At 35.3% G+C, this 6263-nt stretch overlaps 1 non-coding gene across 1 annotated transcript; it reads left to right on the top strand.

Annotated features, from left to right (window-relative positions):
• The first annotated feature begins 691 nt into the window (after positions 1-691).
• LOC148553654 (small nucleolar RNA R71) lies at positions 692-795 on the top strand. The gene has a single exon (XR_015893621.1). It is a non-coding gene; the product is annotated as a small nucleolar RNA R71 (small nucleolar RNA).
• The last annotated feature ends 5468 nt before the right edge of the window (positions 796-6263 follow it).

The raw sequence follows: 6263 nt of genomic DNA, 5'->3' as shown, positions 1-6263 counted from the left end.
AACTCTTTTACTCAGCTGACCCACTTATGCCTCCAAATTTCTAATGGAGGACCTTGCTTCAGTCATGAAACTGAGAGTGGTCTTAGATAGATCAGAGACTACAGTTGCTAAGTCAGAGTAGCTCTGCTTAGAATTCTCTATCTGTTGCTGAGAAGATGATGGAAAAGGTTTGCTATTGCCAAACCTATTTCTCCCACCATTATTATTATTGAAGCCTTGATTAGGCTTTTGTTGATCTTTCCATGAGAGATTAGGATGATCCCTCTATGAAGGATTATAGGTGTTTCCATAGGATTCTCCCATGTAATTCACCTCTTCCATTGCAGGATGCTCAGGGTCATAGTCTTCTTCTTCAAGGGAAGCTTCCTTAGTACTGCCTGTTGCAGCTTGCATTCCAGACAGACTCTGAGAAATCATATTGACTTGCTGAGTCAATATTTTATTCTGAGCCAATATTGTATTCATGGTATCAATCTCAAGAACTCCTTTCTTCTGAGTTATCCCATTATTCACAGGATTCCTTTCAGAAGTGTACATGAACTGGTTATTTGCAACCATTTCAATGAGTTCCTGGGCTTCTGCAGGCGTCTTCTTCAGATGAAGAGATACTCCAACAGAGTGGTCCAATGACATCTTGGACAATTCAGACAGACCATCATAGAATATACATATGATGCTCCATTCTGAAAACATGTCAAAAGGATACCTTCTGATCAATTGCTTGTATCTTTCCCAAGCTTCATAGAGGGATTCACCTTCCTTCTGTCTGAAGGTTTAGACTTCCACTCTAAGCTTACTCAACTTTTGAGGTGGAAAGAACTTGGCCAAGAAAGCATTGACCAACTTTTCCCAAGAGTTCAGGCTATCTTTAGGTTGTGAGTCCAACCATGTCCTAGCTCTATCTCTCACAGCAAAGGGGAAAAGCATAAGTCTGTAGACCTCAGGATTAACTCCATTGGTCTTAACAGTATCACAGATTTACAAGAATTCAGCTAAGAACTGATGAGGATCTTCCAATGGAAGTCCATGAAACTTGCAATTCTGCTGCATTAGAGAAACTAATTGAGGCTTAAGCTCAAAGTTGTTTGCTCCAATTGCAGGAATTGAGATGCTCCTTCCACAGAAGTCAGAAGAGGGTGCAATAAATTCACCAAGCATCTTCCTTGCATCTCCACCATTGTTATTGGGTTCGGCCATCTCTTCTTCTTTTTCAAAAAATTCTGTCAGGTCCTCTCCAGAGTGTTGTTCTTTAGCTTTTCTTAGTTTCCTCTTTAGAGTCCTTTCAGGTTCCGGATCAGCTTCAACAAGAATGTTCTTATCCTTGCTCTTGCTCATATGAAAAAGAAGAGAACAAAAAAGAATATGAATCCTCTATGTCACAGTATAGAGATTCTTTTATGTGAGTAGAAGAATAGAAGAGTAGAATGAAGAAGAGAGAAGATGAAGAATTCGAACACAGAGAGGGAGAGAGGGTTCGAATTATAAGAAGAAGAGAAGTGTTAGTAAATAAATAAATAAATAGAAAGAGATGAGAGAGAGAGAATTCAAATTTTAAATTAAAATAAAAGGAAAATATTTTTGTTTTTATTTTAATTATTGGTTAGTATTCGAAAATTATAAAAAGGAATAAAATTAAATTAAAATTTAAAATAATTAGTTAATTAAAAAGAATTTTGAAAAAGTGGTGAGGAGTTTTCGAAAATTAGAGAGAGAAAAAGGTAGTTAGGTGGTTTTGAAAAAAGATATGATTGAAATAGTAAACTTTTAAAATCAAACAAAAAGTCAAGTAGTTAATTGAAAAAGATTTGAAAATCAATTTTGAAAAGATAAGAAGTTAGAGAAGATTTTGAAATTGATTTTGAAAAATATATGATTGAAATTTATTTTGAAAAAGATTTAAAAAGGAAAATTAAAAGATTTGATTTTTGAAATTAAAGTTGATTACTTGACAAACAAGAAACTAAAATATATGATTCTAGAATTTAAAGATTGATCCTTTCTTAATAGGCAAGTAACAACTTGAAATTTTTTGAATTTAAACATTAAATGTTAGCATTAATTTCAAAAATATGAAATAAAAATAAGAAAAAGATTTTGAAAATCAATTTTGAAATTTTCGAAAATAAAAAAATGAAAAAGATTTTATTTTTGAAAAAGATTTGAAAAAGGTAGAATTTTTAATTTGAAATTTTGACTTGACTAACAAGAAACAACTAAATTTTAAAAACTTTTGACCAAATCAATTCAAAATTTCAAAAATTATGACCAAAATAAAGAGAAAGATATTTTTTTGATTTTTGAAATCAATGAGGAAAGAGAAAAACATCAAACAGACACAAGACATAAGAAATTAAAATCAAAATAACTAATGCATGCAAGAATACTTTGAATGTCAAGATGAACACCAAGAACACTTTGAAGATCATGATGAACACCAACAACATGTTTTTGAAAATTTTTAAGAAAAGAAAAACATGCAAGACACCAAACTTAAAAATTTTTAAACTTTAGACACTAATAATTCAAGAATGCATATGAAAAACAAGAAAAGACGCAAAACAAGAAAATGTAAAGATCAAACAAAGACAATCATCAAGAACAACTTGAAGATCAATGAAGAACACATGCATAAATTTTCGAAAATTTAAAGAAAAAAATTAAAACATGCAATTGACATGAAACTTTAAATTTGACACAAGACTCAAACAAGAAACATAAAATTTTTGGTTTTTATGATTTTATAATTTTTTTTTATTTTTCAAAAATTAATTTGGAAAAAGAAAATAAAAAGATACAAAATTTTTAATAAGAATTCCAGGAATCATGCAATGTTAGTCTAAAGCTCCGGTCCAAAAATTTAGACATGGCTTAATAGCCAGCCAAGCTTTATGTGAAAGCTTCGATCCAAAAGATTAGACATGGCCAATGGCCAGCCAAACTTCAGTAGAGCATTACATACAACAGCCAAATTGATGGGAATTAAAAGGCTCCTGCAATGATAAGTGGAAGCCTCGGTCAAAAGAATTAGACATGGCTTGACAGCCAGCCAGGCTTCAACAGATCATAATGAAACTCTAGAATTCGTTCTTAAAAATTCTGAAGAATAAAATAAAATATATAATAATTTTTTTTGAATTTTTTTCAAAAATAAAAAGCTTAAAATTAAAATAAAATTACCTAATCTGAGCAACAAGATGAACCGTCAGTTGTCCAAACTCGAACAATCCCCGGAAACGGTGCCAAAAACTTGGTTCGCCAGAATCGTGATTGTTCATTCCCTGGCTATAGTGCCAAAAACTTAGTGTGGGAGAACGTGATCTCAAGACTTCTTCACAATTCCGTGTAACTGACCAGCAAGTGCACTGGGTCGTCCAAGTAATAAAGCTTACGTGAGTAAGGGTCGATCCCATGGAGATTGTCAGCTTGAAGCAAGCTATGGTCATCCTTGAAAATCTCAGTCAGGCTGATTCAAATGGTTATGAGTTTTGGTAATTAAAATATAAATAAAACAGAAAATAAGATAGAGATACTTATGTAATTCATTGGTGGGAATTTCAGATAAGCGTCTGGAGATGCTTTGTTGCTTCTAAACTTCTGCTTTCCTATTGCCTTCTTCCAACCATGCGTTACCTCCTTCCATGGCAAGCTGTATGATCCTCTCGGATGAAAACAAATCCATATGTGCTGTCACCGCACGGCTAATCATCTATCGGTTCCCGCTAGCGTCGGAATAGGACCATTGTCCTTTTGCACACTGTCACTGCGCCCAACATTCGCAAGTTTGAAGCTCGTCACAGTCATCCCTTCCCAGATCCTACTCAGAATACCACAGACATGGTTTAGACTTTTCGGATCTCAAGAATGCTGCCAATGATTCTAGCCTATACCACGAAGACTCTGATCTCACGGAATGGAATGCTCTGTTGTCAGGAGAGGCAATCATGCATCGTGAACCAGGAGGCCAAGAGATACACACTCAAGCTATTGCAGATAGAACGGAAGTAGTTGTCAGGCACGTGTTCATAAGTGATAATGATGATGAGTGTCACGGGTCATCACATTCATCAGGTTGAAGTGCGAGTGAATATCTTAGAATAAGAATAAGCTTGAATTGAATAGAAGAACAATAGTACTTTGCATTAATTCATGAGGAACAGCAGAGCTCAACACCTTAATCTATGAGGTGTAGAAACTCCACTGTTGATAATACATAAGTGATGAAGGTCTAGGCATGGCTGTGAGGCCAGTGATAAACCATTATTTTATGGTCTATATTGTGTTTAATTGTGTGGTTTTATCAAATCTTTACCCACTTATTCATATGATTAGCATGTATTTACAACTCCTTCCAAAAATTACTCCATGGTTGAAAACTTGCTTCCTAGAGACTTTTAATTATGTATTTTAATTCTTCTTTATTCCATTCGATGCCGTGATCTGTGTGTGATGACAAGTCATCCTAGCCTATTTTAACTAGTCTTTTTCTTTTGTTTTCATTAGAATTATGCACTTTCTTGAACCATAAGCAAGCTAATTGAGTAGATTTTCATGTTTCCCTTGATTGAATCAACCATGTATGAATTCATGCCATTTCATGAGGTTTTATGCTATAATTGTTGCATATTATGATAGAATGAAGATCTCATGATTATGAGCATAGCTTTGATGTGTTTGGTTGATTAATGATAGGTGAAGAAAGCTTGGAGAAAGGTTGAAGTAAGAAGGAATGGATAGGAGTGAAGAGAGGACAATGGAATAAGTGAAATTGAACCAGGAAGCAAAAAGCTGGACCTAAAGTTAGCATCAAACTTTTGCACAAACTTTTAGTTGAAAAGTTAGCCCCAACGTTAGCCCCCTAACTTGGAGGCTAACGTTGGAACTTGAAAATCACTCCCTGGGTACCAAAAGTTTGAGCCAACGTTAGCCCCCTAACTTTGAGGCTAACGTTGGCACATGAAATTCACCCCTGGGCACCAAAAGTTTGCGCCAACGTTAGCCCCCTAACTTTGAGGCTAACGTTGGCATGAAGAAAACCTCCCTGGGCACCAAAAGTTTGCGCCAACATTAGCCCCCTAACTTTGAGGCTAACGTTGGCACATGAAAATCACAAGGAGGAGCAAAAGTTTGTGCCAACGTTAGCCCCCTAACTTGGTGGCTAACGTTGGCGCCACAAGTACTCAAGGCAAGGCCAACGTTAGGGCCAAAGTTAGACCCCTAACGTTGGCACCAACGTTCATATCAGCAAAATGGTGCTAGCTGATATGAAAAGTTGGAGCAAAAGTTAGACCCCTAACTTTTGCTCAAACTTTTGGTCCAACTTTTGCAAAACTCCAACCCGGTTCAATTGGATCACTTTGGTTCTTCTCCAAACTTCAAGAGCAATCAACCAAGGCCTCTTTCAACCCAATTCCACCAAGAGCAAAGGCCCAACTCAAAGCTTGAAGATCATTGGAAGAAAGTGTATAAATAGGATAGAATTCAAGTTCTTCGGGGAGCTTTCTTTTGGAATTTTCATAATACTTTTCGGAGAGCTTTTGATATTGAGTGATCTTTAATTTCTTTGTCTTAGGGAAGGAGACTTTACTTCTCTTCCTCTCAGTTTTATTGCTTTCAATTTCAATTACAATTGTCTTGGATCTTAGGTTGGAGAATTGAAGAAATTCTGTTTCAATCTCATCCTTGGATCTCTCTATTTATTTACTGCTTAATTGAATTTCCGTTTCTGTTACTTGCTTCTCATCTACTTTCCTTGCAATTTACAATTTCCTTTCAATTGTTCTTATTGGATCTAGGAAGGCATTGAGATCTAGACTTGGTTTTCTAGTCTCTGGGTCCTGAGATCTGATTTCCCATTTTCAATTCTCTGTTTACTGCTTTATATGTTCATTTACTTTTCTGTTTCAGATCCGATTCAATCCCAATTCCCTTTTACTCTTCTGTTTAATGCAATTCAACTTTTCCTTGTTTAAATTCTGTAAATCCAATCCCCAATTCCCTTTACAATTCCAGCCGTTACATTTCTTGCACTTTAAGATTCCGCTATTTACATTTCTTGCATTCTAAGTTTCTGCTATTTAATTTCTTGTTCTTTAAGATTCAGCACTTTAATTCCCTATTCTCTTTACTTCCATGCAATTTAATTTCTGCACATCACAAAACACTCAACCAAATCTTGATTCGCTTGACTAAATCAACCACTAAACTAAAATTGCTCAATCCTTCAATCCCTGTGGGATCGACCTCACTCCCGTGAGTTTTTATTA

The sequence above is a fragment of the Arachis ipaensis genome, chromosome B7 (assembly GCF_059453495.1).
Source record: "Arachis ipaensis isolate K30076 ecotype BB chromosome B7, ASM5945349v1, whole genome shotgun sequence".
NCBI classification, from domain to species: Eukaryota; Viridiplantae; Streptophyta; class Magnoliopsida; order Fabales; family Fabaceae; genus Arachis; species Arachis ipaensis.
Note: the sequence above shows the minus strand (reverse complement) of the source record. Positions and strands in the feature narration are given on the sequence as shown.